Source organism: Trichomycterus rosablanca, unplaced genomic scaffold (assembly GCF_030014385.1).
Source record: "Trichomycterus rosablanca isolate fTriRos1 unplaced genomic scaffold, fTriRos1.hap1 scaffold_136, whole genome shotgun sequence".
Classification (NCBI taxonomy): Eukaryota; Metazoa; Chordata; class Actinopteri; order Siluriformes; family Trichomycteridae; genus Trichomycterus; species Trichomycterus rosablanca.
The window spans coordinates 97,815-115,100 of record NW_026946964.1 but is presented as its reverse complement, the minus strand read 5'-3'; the positions used below and the strand labels follow the sequence as shown (position 1 = coordinate 115,100).

At 47.6% G+C, this 17,286-nt stretch overlaps 29 non-coding genes across 29 annotated transcripts; 8 read left to right on the top strand and 21 right to left on the bottom strand.

Moving 5' to 3' along the window:
• Positions 1-1,906: 1,906 nt before the first annotated feature.
• On the bottom strand, positions 1,907-1,979 carry trnav-aac (transfer RNA valine (anticodon AAC)). The gene has a single exon. It is a non-coding gene; the product is annotated as a tRNA-Val (tRNA).
• Positions 1,980-2,087: 108 nt separating this feature from the next.
• Positions 2,088-2,160, bottom strand: trnav-uac (transfer RNA valine (anticodon UAC)). The gene has a single exon. It is a non-coding gene; the product is annotated as a tRNA-Val (tRNA).
• A 1,525-nt stretch (positions 2,161-3,685) lies between these two features.
• Positions 3,686-3,758, bottom strand: trnav-aac (transfer RNA valine (anticodon AAC)). The gene has a single exon. It is a non-coding gene; the product is annotated as a tRNA-Val (tRNA).
• A 1,127-nt stretch (positions 3,759-4,885) lies between these two features.
• Positions 4,886-4,957, top strand: trnag-ucc (transfer RNA glycine (anticodon UCC)). Its single transcript has one exon. It is a non-coding gene; the product is annotated as a tRNA-Gly (tRNA).
• A 347-nt stretch (positions 4,958-5,304) lies between these two features.
• Positions 5,305-5,376, bottom strand: trnad-guc (transfer RNA aspartic acid (anticodon GUC)). The gene has a single exon. It is a non-coding gene; the product is annotated as a tRNA-Asp (tRNA).
• An 83-nt stretch (positions 5,377-5,459) lies between these two features.
• Positions 5,460-5,532, bottom strand: trnav-aac (transfer RNA valine (anticodon AAC)). The gene has a single exon. It is a non-coding gene; the product is annotated as a tRNA-Val (tRNA).
• A 108-nt stretch (positions 5,533-5,640) lies between these two features.
• Positions 5,641-5,713, bottom strand: trnav-uac (transfer RNA valine (anticodon UAC)). The gene has a single exon. It is a non-coding gene; the product is annotated as a tRNA-Val (tRNA).
• A 104-nt stretch (positions 5,714-5,817) lies between these two features.
• On the bottom strand, positions 5,818-5,890 carry trnav-cac (transfer RNA valine (anticodon CAC)). The gene has a single exon. It is a non-coding gene; the product is annotated as a tRNA-Val (tRNA).
• Positions 5,891-6,836: 946 nt separating this feature from the next.
• On the top strand, positions 6,837-6,908 carry trnag-ucc (transfer RNA glycine (anticodon UCC)). Its single transcript has one exon. It is a non-coding gene; the product is annotated as a tRNA-Gly (tRNA).
• Positions 6,909-7,255: 347 nt separating this feature from the next.
• On the bottom strand, positions 7,256-7,327 carry trnad-guc (transfer RNA aspartic acid (anticodon GUC)). The gene has a single exon. It is a non-coding gene; the product is annotated as a tRNA-Asp (tRNA).
• Positions 7,328-7,410: 83 nt separating this feature from the next.
• On the bottom strand, positions 7,411-7,483 carry trnav-aac (transfer RNA valine (anticodon AAC)). Its single transcript has one exon. It is a non-coding gene; the product is annotated as a tRNA-Val (tRNA).
• Positions 7,484-7,591: 108 nt separating this feature from the next.
• On the bottom strand, positions 7,592-7,664 carry trnav-uac (transfer RNA valine (anticodon UAC)). Its single transcript has one exon. It is a non-coding gene; the product is annotated as a tRNA-Val (tRNA).
• Positions 7,665-8,357: 693 nt separating this feature from the next.
• Positions 8,358-8,429, top strand: trnag-ucc (transfer RNA glycine (anticodon UCC)). The gene has a single exon. It is a non-coding gene; the product is annotated as a tRNA-Gly (tRNA).
• Positions 8,430-8,779: 350 nt separating this feature from the next.
• Positions 8,780-8,852, bottom strand: trnav-uac (transfer RNA valine (anticodon UAC)). Its single transcript has one exon. It is a non-coding gene; the product is annotated as a tRNA-Val (tRNA).
• A 104-nt stretch (positions 8,853-8,956) lies between these two features.
• On the bottom strand, positions 8,957-9,029 carry trnav-cac (transfer RNA valine (anticodon CAC)). The gene has a single exon. It is a non-coding gene; the product is annotated as a tRNA-Val (tRNA).
• Positions 9,030-10,394: 1,365 nt separating this feature from the next.
• trnad-guc (transfer RNA aspartic acid (anticodon GUC)) lies at positions 10,395-10,466 on the bottom strand. The gene has a single exon. It is a non-coding gene; the product is annotated as a tRNA-Asp (tRNA).
• Positions 10,467-10,549: 83 nt separating this feature from the next.
• Positions 10,550-10,622, bottom strand: trnav-aac (transfer RNA valine (anticodon AAC)). The gene has a single exon. It is a non-coding gene; the product is annotated as a tRNA-Val (tRNA).
• Positions 10,623-10,730: 108 nt separating this feature from the next.
• On the bottom strand, positions 10,731-10,803 carry trnav-uac (transfer RNA valine (anticodon UAC)). The gene has a single exon. It is a non-coding gene; the product is annotated as a tRNA-Val (tRNA).
• Positions 10,804-10,907: 104 nt separating this feature from the next.
• Positions 10,908-10,980, bottom strand: trnav-cac (transfer RNA valine (anticodon CAC)). Its single transcript has one exon. It is a non-coding gene; the product is annotated as a tRNA-Val (tRNA).
• A 946-nt stretch (positions 10,981-11,926) lies between these two features.
• trnag-ucc (transfer RNA glycine (anticodon UCC)) lies at positions 11,927-11,998 on the top strand. Its single transcript has one exon. It is a non-coding gene; the product is annotated as a tRNA-Gly (tRNA).
• Positions 11,999-12,500: 502 nt separating this feature from the next.
• Positions 12,501-12,573, bottom strand: trnav-aac (transfer RNA valine (anticodon AAC)). The gene has a single exon. It is a non-coding gene; the product is annotated as a tRNA-Val (tRNA).
• Positions 12,574-12,681: 108 nt separating this feature from the next.
• Positions 12,682-12,754, bottom strand: trnav-uac (transfer RNA valine (anticodon UAC)). Its single transcript has one exon. It is a non-coding gene; the product is annotated as a tRNA-Val (tRNA).
• A 104-nt stretch (positions 12,755-12,858) lies between these two features.
• trnav-cac (transfer RNA valine (anticodon CAC)) lies at positions 12,859-12,931 on the bottom strand. Its single transcript has one exon. It is a non-coding gene; the product is annotated as a tRNA-Val (tRNA).
• Positions 12,932-13,624: 693 nt separating this feature from the next.
• trnag-ucc (transfer RNA glycine (anticodon UCC)) lies at positions 13,625-13,696 on the top strand. Its single transcript has one exon. It is a non-coding gene; the product is annotated as a tRNA-Gly (tRNA).
• A 118-nt stretch (positions 13,697-13,814) lies between these two features.
• trnag-gcc (transfer RNA glycine (anticodon GCC)) lies at positions 13,815-13,885 on the top strand. The gene has a single exon. It is a non-coding gene; the product is annotated as a tRNA-Gly (tRNA).
• A 412-nt stretch (positions 13,886-14,297) lies between these two features.
• trnav-aac (transfer RNA valine (anticodon AAC)) lies at positions 14,298-14,370 on the bottom strand. Its single transcript has one exon. It is a non-coding gene; the product is annotated as a tRNA-Val (tRNA).
• Positions 14,371-15,674: 1,304 nt separating this feature from the next.
• trnag-ucc (transfer RNA glycine (anticodon UCC)) lies at positions 15,675-15,746 on the top strand. The gene has a single exon. It is a non-coding gene; the product is annotated as a tRNA-Gly (tRNA).
• Positions 15,747-16,096: 350 nt separating this feature from the next.
• On the bottom strand, positions 16,097-16,169 carry trnav-cac (transfer RNA valine (anticodon CAC)). Its single transcript has one exon. It is a non-coding gene; the product is annotated as a tRNA-Val (tRNA).
• A 946-nt stretch (positions 16,170-17,115) lies between these two features.
• Positions 17,116-17,187, top strand: trnag-ucc (transfer RNA glycine (anticodon UCC)). The gene has a single exon. It is a non-coding gene; the product is annotated as a tRNA-Gly (tRNA).
• The last annotated feature ends 99 nt before the right edge of the window (positions 17,188-17,286 follow it).

Sequence of the window (17,286 nt, the reverse complement as noted above, 5' to 3'; positions counted from 1 at the left end):
TTGTGTTTTAGCAAATTATCGAGGAAGTTCTCCCAGGGCATCCACAGAGCTGAAGTAGCTGGTACAAAGGAAGGACTGGACAGGATAGTAGAGCAGAGACTGGTATAGCCACTGTTTTCTTCCGTTTTGTTTCTTTTATATTTTATTTTCCTATTCTTGCGGGTTCATGTTTTGTTAACCCAAGCGTTATGAATTGATGGTGATGTGGGATTGTGCAATATGTATTGATGCTTAAGACCTATTGAGTAATGTGCAATGTCTCCTTCTATAATGGGTTGTAGTCCCTTGAGTGTATAGATGCAAGGGGGTGCTTGTGACTGCTGAACTTAGCAGGGTCTTGGGTAAAAGATCCCCAGCGCAGTCAAATCCACTACTGTGTTAACTTTCGCATGTCTTATGATCTATGTATGTTCTTTGTCTTCTCTCTGAAACCCACATAGTAAGCTGATTTGTGAACGGTGGTGGTTCGCGGATAGGCCGGTAAGTGGTTCCTGCCCAAATTGTATCTGTGATTGTGTGGTAGGTGTTGAAGATTTGTATTTCACTTGATATATCCTTTGGTCAAATGTATACACGTGATTGTGGGGTAAATCTTTGTAGTGGAAATTTTGATGGTGATTGGCTTTTCCTTATATCCTTTATGTAGAGGGCAGCAGCCATTTCCCCCCCCCCTTCTGTGAAGCACCACCGGCCTATTTCATAACGTTGTGCGGGTTAAAAGAGGTTTTGGAGTTTTCCTATTCGTTTTAAAGAATTGAACTGTGTAATTTTATCGGTGTGACTTTCCTCCTCAATAAACATGTATTAAGACATCAGCTGTGTGTTTCATGTATATCATGATTAATTGAACCAGTGGGGAAGATTCCTTTTCTGTTATTGTTTAAGTGGGGTCTCCCACCCCTTATAACCAGGGAGTGGCGTTGTCGGGTTTACTATCACTTTTCCTAAGGTGATTAAGGCCACAACCATATACACAACCATAATGATTAAGGTCTGATTGAGTGCACTTTATAATTTCCATCTAATTATTTTTGGAACACTTTTACATTGTTTATCACATTCACAGATTCTACCTTGAACAAACCATATATTTGGAATTATGTATTCTTACGTTTTCATGTGAAATGTTTCAATAGTCTTGAAAAATAGGCTACTTAGTTAAGGTCTATTTATTTAAATTGTTGTAGACAGATATTTAAATCTATTCATTAACATAAATATGTGTTTGATAACATGTTTGTAAGAACTTTTCTTTCTTTTTTTTCAATCTACAATCTACAAGATAAATGAATGATGAGTAAAACTATATTTATTTACAGAAACTTATTTTGACACTTTATGGTCATCTATATTCACCACTATGGATTTGGAAAACAAACGCTGGGCTTAACCTGCTCAATGATCAAGAATGTTTAGTTCGATTTTAGTTAGATTCGCTTCATCAGCCACGCAGAACGCAAACGCCACGAGATCCGCTGTAGCTCACGTGGGTTGCAGGTGGCGACTGTCCGACTTGACGGCTTTCTTTTAACCTCCTCCCCCAACTGCAACCGGCAGCTCTCGCTGACCACCAAGGCGAGGCGCAGTTCATCTCGAACAAGCCTAAGCTCTTTGTCTGAATCCCAGCTGTGACATCAGCAAACTCACCGTGCAGCCATTGGAGGAAAGGGGTGTGAAAGCTCTCTGCTAGTCCTGATAGACCAATAATGTGGTGGCACACAGCTGGGGTGATGGTGAAAGCTGTTGTGCAGTTGTTCTCTTTGTTGATGTGATGCAGAGAGATCAGCTGACTGCTGAGATACTGTCCACTATACTAACGAGGACGAGCAAAAGGGGCATCGATTAGGCATACCTCCCTGAAACTCTCACCACTTGAGGTGAACAGAAAGGCCACCTGCAGCAAAGATGTTTCTGCCCGGTTTCGAACCGGGGACCTTTCGCGTGTTAGGCGAACGTGATGACCACTACACTACAGAAACTAACTGAGTGGGGCATTTCCTGGCTGCGGCTTTGTGTCTGGAATAAACTGAAATTCAAAACCTAGATGAAGGAAGAATGTTGTCATGCGAAGCATAAAAAGTCTCAGCTGCTTCTGCCCGGTTTCGAACCGGGGACCTTTCGCGTGTAAAGCCAACGTGATGACCACTACACTACAGAAACTGAGTTGGGCACCTCCTGGCTGCAGCTTAGTGTCTGGATTAAAAAGGGACTCAAAACACACATATGGGCAGAAAGTTATCAAGCGATGCATAAAGGGTAAGCATTGTTTCTGCCCGGTTTCGAAACAGGGACCTTTCGCGTGTGAGGCGAACGTGATGACCACTACACTACAGAAACTGCATGCCTCAGCTCAGTGCCACTTGTGTTGCAGCACTCATCAGAGGCTTCACTCATCCAAAGAACTGGCTCAATTCTACTGACTAAGTCATGGGCCATGGGCTTACCAACAACAAAAAGCTAAAGCAGCAAACACGTGTCTGTGTGCCTTTAAAGCAGAGAAAGCAAAAGTAGCACTTGCAGCAACACAAAAGTATGGCATCAAAGTGTGAAGCCAGGCAAACGGCACAAGACACAAGCACCCAGTCCCTACAGCTAAGCACAAACTGCAGCTTCCACAAGCAGCCTTTGCTTTATGCTAAATGGCCAAACTGGCTCAGTAACATAAGCCTCCCACTCCAAACTAATTCAGTACAACAAGTGAGAAAGATCTCAGTCATGGTCAATGAAACTTTGAAATGAAACTTACAGATGAGAGAGCAGATTTGCAGAAAGGCACCCAGGTGTTCTCCTGCTTCCACAGGGCTATGAGAGTCTCCTTGCATCCCTGGAAACTTTGCAATGTGCAGCAGAAGGAGTCCAAGCAGTATTCCACTAAAATGAACCTGGGTCTTGCTGGGAGCCTCCACTCATCCACAGGACTTGATCACTTCTACTGGTCCCCTCCCTTTCCAGAAATTCAAAAGCTCTTTGTCTGAATCCCAGCTGTGACATCAGCAAACTCACCGTGCAGCTATTGGAAGAAAGGGGTGTGAAAGCTCTCTGCTAGTCCTGATAGACCAATAATGTGGTGGCACACAGCTGTGGTGATGGTGAAAGCTGTTGTGCAGTTGTTCTCTTTGTTGATGTGATGCAGAGAGATCAGCTGACTGCTAAAAGACCTCCTAGCACAATTACTCACCAAAGAACAAGTCTTGGAGACCAACTCCCCTTCACAGAGCCACAAAGACAAAACCAGCACTTGCTTGCAGCAACGGGTTCTAACAGGGTGGTGCTTTTGTCGCCTGCGTTGGTGGTATAGTGGTGAGCATCTGAGGCAATCTGAAATAGAGCCAAACAGGAGCTGTACACAGGGACAGTGGCCATTCTTCTTATCTCATGGAAAGGCCCTTGTTCTACTTAATGTCACCAAGACCAAACAGTGTTACCTTCAAGGAATGTGCCACGTGCAGTTTGAGAAGACTCAAAAAGAAAATCAGATGCAGACTAGTCACTCTTCCATGCCATGCGCTTAGCGGCAAAAACAACGCCGTCTCCCCGTCGGGGAATCGAACCCCGGTCTTCCGCGTGACAGGCGGAGATACTGTCCACCATACTAACGAGGACGAGCAAAAGGGGCATCGATTAGGCATACCTCCCTGAAACTCTCACCACTTGAGGTGAACAGAAAAGCCACCTGCAGCAAAGATGTTTCTGCCCGGTTTCGAACCGGGGACCTTTCGCGTGTTAGGCGAACGTGATGACCACTACACTACAGAAACTAACTGAGTGGGGCACTTCCTGGCTGCAGCTTTGTGTCTGGAATAAACTGAAATTCAAAACCTAGATGAAGGAAGAATGTTGTCATGCGAAGCATAAAAAGTCTCAGCTGCTTCTTCCCGGTTTCGAACCGGGGACCTTTCGCGTGTAAAGCTAACGTGATGACCACTACACTACAGAAACTGGATGCCTCGGCTCAGTGCCACTTGTGTTGCAGCACTCATCAGAGGCTTCACTCATCCAAAGAACTGGCTCAATTCTACTGACTAAGTCATGGGCCATGGGCTTACCAACAACAAAAAGCTAAAGCAGCAAACACGTGTCTGTGTGCCTTTAAAGCAGAGAAAGCAAAAGTAGCACTTGCAGCAACACAAAAGCATGGCATCAAAGTGTGAAGCCAGGCAAACGGCACAAGACACAAGCACCCAGTCCCTACAGCTAAGCACAAACTGCAGCTTCCACAAGCAGCCTTTGCTTTATGCTAAATGGCCAAACTGGCTCAGTAACATAAGCCTCCCACTCCAAACTAATTCAGTACAACAAGTGAGAAAGATCTCAGTCATGGTCAATGAAACTTTGAAATGAAACTTACAGATGAGAGAGCAGATTTGCAGAAAGGCACCCAGGTGTTCTCCTGCTTCCACAGGGCTATGAGAGTCTCCTTGCATCCCTGGAAACTTTGCAATGTGCAGCAGAAGTAGTCCAAGCAGTATTCCACTAAAATGAACCTGGGTCTTGCTGGGAGCCTGCACTCATCCACAGGACTTGATCACTTCTACTGGTCCCCTCCCTTTCCAGAAATTCAAAAGCTCTTTGTCTGAATCCCAGCTGTGACATCAGCAAACTCACCGTGCAGCCATTGGAGGAAAGGGGTGTGAAAGCTCTCTGCTAGTCCTGATAGACCAATAATGTGGTGGCACACAGCTGTGGTGATGGTGAAAGCTGTTGTGCAGTTGTTCTCTTTGTTGATGTGATGCAGAGAGATCAGCTGACTGCTAAAAGACCTCCTAGCACAATTACTCACCAAAGAACAAGTCTTGGAGACCAACTCCCCTTCACAGAGCCACAAAGACAAAACCAGCACTTGCTTGCAGCAACGGGTTCTAACAGGGTGGTGCTTTTGTCGCCTGCGTTGGTGGTATAGTGGTGAGCATAGCTGCCTTCCAAGCAGTTGACCCGGGTTCGATTCCTGGCCAACGCATACCCTTTAACCAGCAGGTGCCAAGTGAACAAAAAGTAGCTTGCAACTCCTTTCACATTGCTCGCTGTAACATAATTCCACCATCTCAGCCAGGAAGGTCTGAAGCTGGGCATGTGCAGCATTGGTGGTTCAGTGGTAGAATCCAGCCAAACAGGAGCTGTACACAGGGACAGTGGCCATTCTTCTAATCTCATGGAAAGGCCCTTGTTCTACTTAATGTCACCAAGACCAAACAGTGTTACCTTCAAGGAATGTGCCACGTGCAGTTTGAGAAGACTCAAAAAGAAAATCAGATGCAGACTAGTCACTCTTCCATGCCATGCGCTTAGCGGCAAAAACAATGCCGTCTCCCCGTCGGGGAATCGAACCCCGGTCTTCCGCGTGACAGGCGGAGATACTGTCCACTATACTAACGAGGACGAGCAAAAGGGGCATCGATTAGGCATACCTCCCTGAAACTCTCACCACTTGAGGTGAACAGAAAGGCCACCTGCAGCAAAGATGTTTCTGCCCGGTTTCGAACCGGGGACCTTTCGCGTGTTAGGCGAACGTGATGACCACTACACTACAGAAACTAACTGAGTGGGGCACTTCCTGGCTGCAGCTTTGTGTCTGGAATAAACTGAAATTCAAAACCTAGATGAAGGAAGAATGTTGTCATGCGAAGCATAAAAAGTCTCAGCTGCTTCTGCCCGGTTTCGAACCGAGGACCTTTCGCGTGTAAAGCGAACGTGATGACCACTACACTACAGAAACTGAGTCTAGCACCTCCTGGCTGCAGCTTAGTGTCTGGATTAAAAAGGGACTCAAAACACAAATATGGGCAGAAAGTTATCAAGCGATGCATAAAGGGTAAGCATTGTTTCTGCCCGGTTTCGAACCGGGGACCTTTCGCGTGTGAGGCGAACGTGATGACCACTACACTACAGAAACTGCATGCCTCAGCTCAGTGCCACTTGTGTTGCAGCACTCATCAGAGGCTTCACTCATCCAAAGAACTGGCTCAATTCTACTGACTAAGTCATGGGCCATGGGCTTACCAACAACAAAAAGCTAAAGCAGCAAACACGTGTCTGTGTGCCTTTAAAGCAGAGAAAGCAAAAGTAGCACTTGCAGCAACACAAAAGCATGGCATCAAAGTGTGAAGCCAGGCAAACGGCACAAGACACAAGCACCCAGTCCCCACAGCTAAGCACAAACTGCATCTTCCACAAGCAGCCTTTGCTTCATGCTAAATGGCCAAACTGGCTCAGTAACATAAGCCTCCCATTCCAAACTAATTCAGTACAACAAGTGAGAAAGATCTCAGTCATGGTCAATGAAACTTTGAAATGAAACTTACAGATGAGAGAGCAGATTTGCAGAAAGGCACCCAGGTGTTCTCCTGCTTCCACAGGGCTATGAGAGTCTCCTTGCATCCCTGGAAACTTTGCAATGTGCAGCAGAAGGAGTCCAAGCAGTATTCCACTAAAATGAACCTGGGTCTTGCTGGGAGCCTCCACTCATCCACAGGACTTGATCACTTCTACTGGTCCCCTCCCTTTCCAGAAATTCAAAAGCTCTTTGTCTGAATCCCAGCTGTGACATCAGCAAACTCACCGTGCAGCCATTGGAGGAAAGGGGTGTGAAAGCTCTCTGCTAGTCCTGATAGACCAATAATGTGGTGGCACACAGCTGGGGTGATGGTGAAAGCTGTTGTGCAGTTGTTCTCTTTGTTGATGTGATGCAGAGAGATCAGCTGACTGCTAAAAGACCTCCTAGCACAATTACTCACCAAAGAACAAGTCTTGGAGACCAACTCCCCTTCACAGAGCCACAAAGACAAAACCAGCACTTGCTTGCAGCAACGGGTTCTAACAGGGTGGTGCTTTTGTCGCCTGCGTTGGTGGTATAGTGGTGAGCATAGCTGCCTTCCAAGCAGTTGACCCGGGTTCGATTCCTGGCCAACGCATACCCTTTAACCAGCAGGTGCCAAGTGAACAAAAAGTAGCTTGCAACTCCTTTCACATTGCTCGCTGTAACATAATTCCACCATCTCAGCCAGGAAGGTCTGAAGCTGGGCATGTGCAGCATTGGTGGTTCAGTGGTAGAATCCAGCCAAACAGGAGCTGTACACAGGGACAGTGGCCATTCTTCTAATCTCATGGAAAGGCCCTTGTTCTACTTAATGTCACCAAGACCAAACAGTGTTACCTTCAAGGAATGTGCCACGTGCAGTTTGAGAAGACTCAAAAAGAAAATCAGATGCAGACTAGTCACTCTTCCATGCCATGCGCTTAGCGGCAAAAACAATGCCGTCTCCCCGTCGGGGAATCGAACCCCGGTCTTCCGCGTGACAGGCGGAGATACTGTCCACTATACTAACGAGGACGAGCAAAAGGGGCATCGATTAGGCATACCTCCCTGAAACTCTCACCACTTGAGGTGAACAGAAAGGCCACCTGCAGCAAAGATGTTTCTGCCCGGTTTCGAACCGGGGACCTTTCGCGTGTTAGGCGAACGTGATGACCACTACACTACAGAAACTAACTGAGTGGGGCACTTCCTGGCTGCAGCTTTGTGTCTGGAATAAACTGAAATTCAAAACCTAGATGAAGGAAGAATGTTGTCATGCGAAGCATAAAAAGTCTCAGCTGCTTCTGCCCGGTTTCGAACCGGGGACCTTTCGCGTGTAAAGCGAACGTGATGACCACTACACTACAGAAACTGCACGCCTCAGCTCAGTGCCACTTGTGTTGCAGCACTCATCAGAGGCTTCACTCAAACTGGCTCAGTAACATAAGCCTCCCACTCCAAACTAATTCAGTACAACAAGTGAGAAAGATCTCAGTCATGGTCAATGAAACTTTGAAATGAAACTTACAGATGAGAGAGCAGATTTGCAGAAAGGCACCCAGGTGTTCTCCTGCTTCCACAGGGCTATGAGAGTCTCCTTGCATCCCTGGAAACTTTGCAATGTGCAGCAGAAGGAGTCCAAGCGGTATTCCACTAAAATGAACCTGGGTCTTGCTGGGAGCCTCCACTCATCCACAGGACTTGATCACTTCTACTGGTCCCCTCCCTTTCCAGAAATTCAAAAGCTCTTTGTCTGAATCCCAGCTGTGACATCAGCAAACTCACCGTGCAGCTATTGGAGGAAAGGGGTGTGAAAGCTCTCTGCTAGTCCTGATAGACCAATAATGTGGTGGCACACAGCTGTGGTGATGGTGAAAGCTGTTGTGCAGTTGTTCTCTTTGTTGATGTGATGCAGAGAGATCAGCTGACTGCTAAAAGACCTCCTAGCACAATTACTCACCAAAGAACAAGTCTTGGAGACCAACTCCCCTTCACAGAGCCACAAAGACAAAACCAGCACTTGCTTGCAGCAACGGGTTCTAACAGGGTGGGGCTTTTGTCGCCTGCGTTGGTGGTATTGTGGTGAGCATAGCTGCCTTCCAAGCAGTTGACCCGGGTTCGATTCCCGGCCAACGCATACCCTTTAACCAGCAGGTGCCAAGGGAACAAAAAGTAGCTTGCAACTCCTTTCATATTGCTCGCTGCAACATAATTCCACCATCTCAGCCAGGAAGGTCTGAAGCTGGGCATGTGCAGCATTGGTGGTTCAGTGGTAGAATCCAGCCAAACAGGAGCTGTACACAGGGACAGTGGCCATTCTTCTAATCTCATGGAAAGGCCCTTGTTCTACTTAATGTCACCAAGACCAAACAGTGTTACCTTCAAGGAATGTGCCACGTGCAGTTTGAGAAGACTCAAAAAGAAAATCAGATGCAGACTAGTCACTCTTCCACTTGAGGTGAACAGAAAGGCCACCTGCAGCAAAGATGTTTCTGCCCGGTTTCGAACCGGGGACCTTTCGCGTGTAAAGCGAACGTGATGACCACTACACTACAGAAACTGAGTCTAGCACCTCCTGGCTGCAGCTTAGTGTCTGGATTAAAAAGGGACTCAAAACACAAATATGGGCAGAAAGTTATCAAGCGATGCATAAAGGGTAAGCATTGTTTCTGCCCGGTTTCGAACCGGGGACCTTTCGCGTGTGAGGCGAACGTGATGACCACTACACTACAGAAACTGCATGCCTCAGCTCAGTGCCACTTGTGTTGCAGCACTCATCAGAGGCTTCACTCATCCAAAGAACTGGCTCAATTCTACTGACTAAGTCATGGGCCATGGGCTTACCAACAACAAAAAGCTAAAGCAGCAAACACGTGTCTGTGTGCCTTTAAAGCAGAGAAAGCAAAAGTAGCACTTGCAGCAACACAAAAGCATGGCATCAAAGTGTGAAGCCAGGCAAACGGCACAAGACACAAGCACCCAGTCCCTACAGCTAAGCACAAACTGCAGCTTCCACAAGCAGCCTTTGCATTATGCTAAATGGCCAAACTGGCTCAGTAACATAAGCCACCCACTCCAAACTAATTCAGTACAACAAGTGAGAAAGATCTCAGTCATGGTCAATGAAACTTTGAAATGAAACTTACAGATGAGAGAGCAGATTTGCAGAAAGGCACCCAGGTGTTCTCCTGCTTCCACAGGGCTATGAGAGTCTTCTTGCATCCCTGGAAACTTTGCAATGTGCAGCAGAAGGAGTCCAAGCAGTATTCCACTAAAATGAACCTGGGTCTTGCTGGGAGCCTCCACTCATCCACAGGACTTGATCACTTCTACTGGTCCCCTCCCTTTCCAGAAATTTAAAAGCTCTTTGTCTGAATCCCAGCTGTGACATCAGCAAACTCACCGTGCAGCCATTGGAGGAAAGGGGTGTGAAAGCTCTCTGCTAGTCCTGATAGACCAATAATGTGGTGGCACACAGCTGGGGTGATGGTGAAAGCTGTTGTGCAGTTGTTCTCTTTGTTGATGTGATGCAGAGAGATCAGCTGACTGCTAAAAGACCTCCTAGCACAATTACTCACCAAAGAACAAGTCTTGGAGACCAACTCCCCTTCACAGAGCCACAAAGACAAAACCAGCACTTGCTTGCAGCAACGGGTTCTAACAGGGTGGTGCTTTTGTCGCCTGCGTTGGTGGTATAGTGGTGAGCATAGCTGCCTTCCAAGCAGTTGACCCGGGTTCGATTCCAGGCCAACGCATACCCTTTAACCAGCAGGTGCCAAGTGAACAAAAAGTAGCTTGCAACTCCTTTCATATTGCTCGCTGCAACATAATTCCACCATCTCAGCCAGGAAGGTCTGAAGCTGGGCATGTGCAGCATTGGTGGTTCAGTGGTAGAATCCAGCCAAACAGGAGCTGTACACAGGGACAGTGGCCATTCTTCTAATCTCATGGAAAGGCCCTTTTTCTACTTAATGTCACCAAGACCAAACAGTGTTACCTTCAAGGAATGTGCCACGTGCAGTTTGAGAAGACTCAAAAAGAAAATCAGATGCAGACTAGTCACTCTTCCATGCCATGCGCTTAGCGGCAAAAACAATGCCGTCTCCCCGTCGGGGAATCGAACCCCGGTCTTCCGCGTGACAGGCGGAGATACTGTCCACTATACTAACGAGGACGAGCAAAAGGGGCATCGATTAGGCATACCTCCCTGAAACTCTCACCACTTGAGGTGAACAGAAAGGCCACCTGCAGCAAAGATGTTTCTGCCCGGTTTCGAACCGGGGACCTTTCGCGTGTTAGGCGAACGTGATGACCACTACACTACAGAAACTAACTGAGTGGGGCACTTCCTGGCTGCAGCTTTGTGTCTGGAATAAACTGAAATTCAAAACCTAGATGAAGGAAGAATGTTGTCATGCGAAGCATATAAAGTCTCAGCTGCTTCTGCCCGGTTTCGAACCGGGGACCTTTCGCGTGTAAAGCGAACGTGATGACCACTACACTACAGAAACTGAGTCGAGCACCTCCTGGCTGCAGCTTAGTGTCTGGATTAAAAAGGGACTCAAAACACAAATATGGGCAGAAAGTTATCAAGCGATGCATAAAGGGTAAGCATTGTTTCTGCCCGGTTTCGAACCGGGGACCTTTCGCGTGTGAGGCGAACGTGATGACCACTACACTACAGAAACTGCATGCCTCAGCTCAGTGCCACTTGTGTTGCAGCACTCATCAGAGGCTTCACTCATCCAAAGAACTGGCTCAATTCTACTGACTAAGTCATGGGCCATGGGCTTACCAACAACAAAAAGCTAAAGCAGCAAACACGTGTCTGTGTGCCTTTAAAGCAGAGAAAGCAAAAGTAGCACTTGCAGCAACACAAAAGCATGGCATCAAAGTGTGAAGCCAGGCAAACGGCACAAGACACAAGCACCCAGTCCCTACAGCTAAGCACAAACTGCAGCTTCCACAAGCAGCCTTTGCATTATGCTAAATGGCCAAACTGGCTCAGTAACATAAGCCTCCCACTCCAAACTAATTCAGTACAACAAGTGAGAAAGATCTCAGTCATGGTCAATGAAACTTTGAAATGAAACTTACAGATGAGAGAGCAGATTTGCAGAAAGGCACCCAGGTGTTCTCCTGCTTCCACAGGGCTATGAGAGTCTCCTTGCATCCCTGGAAACTTTGCAATGTGCAGCAGAAGGAGTCCAAGCAGTATTCCACTTAAATGAACCTGGGTCTTGCTGGGAGCCTCCACTCATCCACAGGACTTGATCACTTCTACTGGTCCCCTCCCTTTCCAGAAATTCAAAAGCTCTTTGTCTGAATCCCAGCTGTGACATCAGCAAACTCACCGTGCAGCCATTGGAGGAAAGGGGTGTGAAAGCTCTCTGCTAGTCCTGATAGACCAATAATGTGGTGGCACACAGCTGGGGTGATGGTGAAAGCTGTTGTGCAGTTGTTCTCTTTGTTGATGTGATGCAGAAAGATCAGCTGACTGCTAAAAGACCTCCTAGCACAATTACTCACCAAAGAACAAGTCTTGGAGACCAACTCCCCTTCACAGAGCCACAAAGACAAAACCAGCACTTGCTTGCAGCAACGGGTTCTAACAGGGTGGTGCTTTTGTCGCCTGCGTTGGTGGTATAGTGGTGAGCATAGCTGCCTTCCAAGCAGTTGACCCGGGTTAGATTCCCGGCCAACGCATACCCTTTAACCAGCAGGTGCCAAGGGAACAAAAAGTAGCTTGCAACTACTTTCATATTGCTCGCTGCAACATAATTCCACCATCTCAGCCAGGAAGGTCTGAAGCTGGGAATGTGCAGCATTGGTGGTTCAGTGGTAGAATCCAGCCAAACAGGAGCTGTACACAGGGACAGTGGCCATTCTTCTAATCTCATGGAAAGGCCCTTGTTCTACTTAATGTCACCAAGACCAAACAGTGTTACCTTCAAGGAATGTGCCACGTGCAGTTTGAGAAGACTCAAAAAGAAAATCAGATGCAGACTAGTCACTCTTCCATGCCATGCGCTTAGCGGCAAAAACAATGCCGTCTCCCTGTCGGGGAATCGAACCCCGGTCTTCCGCGTGACAGGCGGAGATACTGTCCACTATACTAACGAGGACGAGCAAAAGGGGCATCGATTAGGCATACCTCCCTGAAACTCTCACCACTTGAGGTGAACAGAAAGGCCACCTGCAGCAAAGATGTTTCTGCCCGGTTTCGAACCGGGGACCTTTCGCGTGTTAGGCGAACGTGATGACCACTACACTACAGAAACTAACTGAGTGGGGCACTTCCTGGCTGCAGCTTTGTGTCTGGAATAAACTGAAATTCAAAACCTAGATGAAGGAAGAATGTTGTCATGCGAAGCATAAAAAGTCTCAGCTGCTTCTGCCCGGTTTCGAACCGGGGACTTTTCGCGTGTAAAGCGAACGTGATGACCACTACACTACAGAAACTGAGTCTAGCACCTCCTGGCTGCAGCTTAGTGTCTGGATTAAAAAGGGACTCAAAACACAAATATGGGCAGAAAGTTATCAAGCGATGCATAAAGGGTAAGCATTGTTTCTGCCCGGTTTCGAACCGGGGACCTTTCGCGTGTGAGGCGAACGTGATGACCACTACACTACAGAAACTGCACGCCTCAGCTCAGTGCCACTTGTGTTGCAGCACTCATCAGAGGCTTCACTCAAACTGGCTCAGTAACATAAGCCTCCCACTCCAAACTAATTCAGTACAACAAGTGAGAAAGATCTCAGTCATGGTCAATGAAACTTTGAAATGAAACTTACAGATGAGAGAGCAGATTTGCAGAAAGGCACCCAGGTGTTCTCCTGCTTCCACAGGGCTATGAGAGTCTCCTTGCATCCCTGGAAACTTTGCAATGTGCAGCAGAAGGAGTCCAAGCGGTATTCCACTAAAATGAACCTGGGTCTTGCTGGGAGCCTCCACTCATCCACAGGACTTGATCACTTCTACTGGTCCCCTCCCTTTCCAGAAATTCAAAAGCTCTTTGTCTGAATCCCAGCTGTGACATCAGCAAACTCACCGTGCAGCTATTGGAGGAAAGGGGTGTGAAAGCTCTCTGCTAGTCCTGATAGACCAATAATGTGGTGGCACACAGCTGTGGTGATGGTGAAAGCTGTTGTGCAGTTGTTCTCTTTGTTGATGTGATGCAGAGAGATCAGCTGACTGCTAAAAGACCTCCTAGCACAATTACTCACCAAAGAACAAGTCTTGGAGACCAACTCCCCTTCACAGAGCCACAAAGACAAAACCAGCACTTGCTTGCAGCAACGGGTTCTAACAGGGTGGTGCTTTTGTCGCCTGCGTTGGTGGTATTGTGGTGAGCATAGCTGCCTTCCAAGCAGTTGACCCGGGTTCGATTCCCGGCCAACGCATACCCTTTAACCAGCAGGTGCCAAGGGAACAAAAAGTTGCTTGAAACTCCTTTCATATTGCTCGCTGCAACATAATTCCACCATCTCAGCCAGGAAGGTCTGAAGCTGGGCATGTGCAGCATTGGTGGTTCAGTGGTAGAATTCTCGCCTGCCACGCGGGAGGCCCGGGTTCGATTCCCGGCCAATGCATCGACTGCTTTTTCTTCACTAGAGACAAGCGTAACCTGAGGCAATCTGAAATCCAGCCAAACAGGAGCTGTACACAGGGACAGTGGCCATTCTTCTAATCTCATGGAAAGGCCCTTTTTCTACTTAATGTCACCAAGACCAAACAGTGTTACCTTCAAGGAATGTGCCACGTGCAGTTTGAGAAGACTCAAAAAGAAAATCAGATGCAGACTAGTCACTCTTCCATGCCATGCGCTTAGCGGCAAAAACAATGCCGTCTCCCCGTCGGGGAATCGAACCCCGGTTTTCCGCATGACAGGCGGAGATACTGTCCACTATACTAACGAGGACTAGCAAAAGGGGCATCGATTAGGCATACCTCCCTGAAACTCTCACCACTTGAGGTGAACAGAAAGGCCACCTGCAGCAAAGATGTTTCTGCCCGGTTTCGAACCGGGGACCTTTCGCGTGTTAGGCGAACGTGATGACCACTACACTACAGAAACTAACTGAGTGGGGCACTTCCTGGCTGCAGCTTTGTGTCTGGAATAAACTGAAATTCAAAACCTAGATGAAGGAAGAATGTTGTCATGCGAAGCATAAAAAGTCTCAGCTGCTTCTGCCCGGTTTCGAACCGGGGACCTTTCGCGTGTAAAGCCAACGTGATGAACACTACACTACAGAAACTGAGATGGGCATCTCCTGGCTGCAGCTTAGTGTCTGGATTAAATAGGGACTCAAAACAAACATATGGGCAGAAAGTTATCAAGCGATGCAGAAAGGGTAAGCATTGTTTCTGCCCGGTTTCGAACCGGAGACCTTTCGCATGTGAGGCGAACGTGATGACCACTACACTACAGAAACTGCATGCCTCAGCTCAGTGCCACTTGTGTTGCAGCACTCATCAGAGGCTTCACTCATCCAAAGAACTGGCTCAATTCTACTGACTAAGTCATGGGCCATGGGCTTACCAACAACAAAAAGCTAAAGCAGCAAACACGTGTCTGTGTGCCTTTAAAGCAGAGAAAGCAAAAGTAGCACTTGCAGCAACACAAAAGCATGGCATCAAAGTGTGAAGCCAGGCAAACGGCACAAGACACAAGCACCCAGTCCCTACAGCTAAGCACAAACTGCAGCTTCCACAAGCAGCCTTTGCATTATGCTAAATGGCCAAACTGGCTCAGTAACATAAGCCTCCCACTCCAAACTAATTCAGTACAACAAGTGAGAAAGATCTCAGTCATGGTCAATGAAACTTTGAAATGAAACTTACAGATGAGAGAGCAGATTTGCAGAAAGGCACCCAGGTGTTCTCCGGCTTCCACAGGGCTATGAGAGTCTCCTTGCATCCCTGGAAACTTTGCAATGTGCAGCAGAAGGAGTCCAAGCAGTATTCCACTAAAATGAACCTGGGTCTTGCTGGGAGCCTCCACTCATCCACAGGACTTGATCACTTCTACTGGTCCCCTCCCTTTCCAGAAATTCAAAAGCTCTTTGTCTGAATCCCAGCTGTGACATCAGCAAACTCACCGTGCAGCCATTGGAGGAAAGGGGTGTGAAAGCTCTCTGCTAGTCCTGATAGACCAATAATGTGGTGGCACACAGCTGGGGTGATGGTAAAAGCTGTTGTGCAGTTGTTCTCTTTGTTGATGTGATGCAGAGAGATCAGCTGACTGCTAAAAGACCTCCTAGCACAATTACTCACCAAAGAACAAGTCTTGGAGACCAACTCCCCTTCACAGAGCCACAAAGACAAAACCAGCACTTGCTTGCAGCAACGGGTTCTAACAGGGTGGTGCTTTTGTCGCCTGCGTTGGTGGTATAGTGGTGAGCATAGCTGCCTTCCAAGCAGTTGACCCGGGTTCGATTCCCGGCCAACGCATACCCTTTAACCAGCAGGTGCCAAGGGAACAAAAAGTAGCTTGCAACTCCTTTCATATTGCTCGCTGCAACATAATTCCACCATCTCAGCCAGGAAGGTCTGAAGCTGGGCATGTGCAGCATTGGTGGTTCAGTGGTAGAATCCAGCCAAACAGGAGCTGTACACAGGGACAGTGGCCATTCTTCTAATCTCATGGAAAGGCCCTTGTTCTACTTAATGTCACCAAGACCAAACAGTGTTACCTTCAAGGAATGTGCCACGTGCAGTTTGAGAAGACTCAAAAAGAAAATCAGATGCAGACTAGTCACTCTTCCACTTGAGGTGAACAGAAAGGCCACCTGCAGCAAAGATGTTTCTGCCCGGTTTCGAACCGGGGACATTTCGCGTGTGAGGCGAACGTGATGACCACTACACTACAGAAACTGCATGCCTCAGCTCAGTGCCACTTGTGTTGCAGCACTCATCAGAGGCTTCACTCATCCAAAGAACTGGCTCAATTCTACTGACTAAGTCATGGGCCATGGGCTTACCAACAACAAAAAGCTAAAGCAGCAAACACGTGTCTGTGTGCCTTTAAAGCAGAGAAAGCAAAAGTAGCACTTGCAGCAACACAAAAGCATGGCATCAAAGTGTGAAGCCAGGCAAACGGCACAAGACACAAGCACCCAGTCCCTACAGCTAAGCACAAACTGCAGCTTCCACAAGCAGCCTTTGCATTATGCTAAATGGCCAAACTGGCTCAGTAACATAAGCCACCCACTCCAAACTAATTCAGTACAACAAGTGAGAAAGATCTCAGTCATGGTCAATGAAACTTTGAAATGAAACTTACAGATGAGAGAGCAGATTTGCAGAAAGGCACCCAGGTGTTCTCCTGCTTCCACAGGGCTATGAGAGTCTTCTTGCATCCCTGGAAACTTTGCAATGTGCAGCAGAAGGAGTCCAAGCAGTATTCCACTAAAATGAACCTGGGTCTTGCTGGGAGCCTCCACTCATCCACAGGACTTGATCACTTCTACTGGTCCCCTCCCTTTCCAGAAATTTAAAAGCTCTTTGTCTGAATCCCAGCTGTGACATCAGCAAACTCACCATGCAGCCATTGGAGGAAAGGGGTGTGAAAGCTCTCTGCTAGTCCTGATAGACCAATAATGTGGTGGCACACAGCTGGGGTGATGGTGAAAGCTGTTGTGCAGTTGTTCTCTTTGTTGATGTGATGCAGAGAGATCAGCTGACTGCTAAAAGACCTCCTAGCACAATTACTCACCAAAGAACAAGTCTTGGAGACCAACTCCCCTTCACAGAGCCACAAAGACAAAACCAGCACTTGCTTGCAGCAACGGGTTCTAACAGGGTGGTGCTTTTGTCACCTGTGTTGGTGGTATAGTGGTGAGCATAGCTGCCTTCCAAGCAGTTGACCCGGGTTCGATTCCCGGCCAACGCATACCCTTTAACCAGCAGGTGCCAAGGGAACAAAAAGTGGCTTTCATATTGCTCGCTGCAACATAATTCCACCATCTCAGCCAGGAAGGTCTGAAGCTGG